Source organism: Taudactylus pleione, unplaced genomic scaffold (assembly GCF_031769625.1).
Source record: "Taudactylus pleione unplaced genomic scaffold, aTauple2 ptg001032l, whole genome shotgun sequence".
NCBI classification, from domain to species: Eukaryota; Metazoa; Chordata; class Amphibia; order Anura; family Myobatrachidae; genus Taudactylus; species Taudactylus pleione.
In genome coordinates, this window is record NW_028285433.1 from 4,887,311 (window position 1) to 4,888,956 (window position 1,646).

A 1,646-nucleotide genomic window follows, 5' to 3' on the forward strand; every position below is an offset into this window, starting at 1 on the left:
CGGCCATCATGTGAAAATCCTACCTTCCTTGATATCTTTCTTCCCTTACCTGGATATCATGGTGGAACCATTCACCCTGTTCTTTGCATAAATTTCCTAGATTGGACTGGAAATGATCTAAATGGCTGCACAAAAAAAAATGATTTTAATACTCATGTTGGCACCTATTTTGTCAAAACATTTTAGCATGTTTTGGACTAATTCATGATAGTTACCTGCCTTGTGATTGCCTAAAAAAATTTGAATGACAGACACATAATTGCCATAATTCAGTTTCAGTCATAGGTGTGGTAAATTTGGATCCTTCACCAGTTTCCGTAACTGTTGGCCATCAAAAATTCCTGCCTTTCAATTTTTCAATAGGAGCTGGAAATGTTCGACAAATATATGTGAAACAATCACCTGACTTTTCGAATGCTTTTACAAATTGTTTCATTAAACCCAGTTTGATATGGAGAGGTTGCAGTATGATTTTTTTCCTATCAATTAAGGGCTCATGAATGATGATGGCTTCTTCTACAGTTATAACTTCTCTTGGAGGCCATATGGTTTGCTGCCAGTGCTATTGTTTTGTATGACTATCCCATAAGCATATGTGACAAGGATACTTAGTATATTCACTTTGCTGCCCAAGAAGAAAGTTTACCATTTTTAAATAGACACAAATAGACCACTGATGCTGAGAATAAGCAAATTTTTCTAAGACTAACTTGATATTTTAATACTGTTCTTTAAGTTTTATTGAATGACCGATAGGAATCTATGCAAATTATTCCCATTGTGCAATAATATGCATTTTAAGCTCCATATAGAGCTATCAAAAAGAGCCACAAGTCTTCTGCTCGATATTCTGGTAAGCCCATCATCTGGAGAAGTTCCAGAATATTGTTGCAATACACAAGAATAGCAGTATGGCTTGCTCTATATTTTGATATGACAATAAAGTAACATCAGGTTCAAGACAGTGTTTTTCTTGAAGTCTGGATGCTAAAAGCTCAGCTCCTTTTTGCAATAAATTCAAGTCACAAAATAAATCATTTAGTTCCTTTTGAGAAAATTTGTTTGGAGTAGAGGAACTTTCTTCAAACTCACTTTCATCTCTGTTGTCACGTGCACTGGATGAAATTAACATTTACATATCATCACATTCAACTTCACACAAAGAAGTGATTGATGGTACAGGTAATTTTTCGCTATGTGGTATCAGTTGTTTTGCAGAATTCATACTTGGGTATTCCCTTTTGCATTTCTTAAATCGATTCATACCCTTCACATTTACAGCACAAAAATAGCAATCACTCAAGTGATCTTTTGACTCACACGACATCATAAGTATGCCAAAAATAAGTACTTTTCAATCACCTTTAGTCCAATTGCAGAGTGATTCCATGCAGATTTTACAAACTTTGTGAGGCATCCAAATCTTGTTTTGCTGGCTTATGTGACATCCAAAATAAGCCTGATATGCTTGTTTTATGAATACAGTTATATTTTTCTTTCTTTTGCAACACTATTGTCCGGTTGCAGCCTAGGATCAGCCATTGCTCACCTCTGCACTGGCTTTCCCTGATCTCCCGTGGGGTCAGACATCAGGTGCGGTGAAGGGTAACATGATGAGTATTCTACGTAGTGCCATATGAACTGCC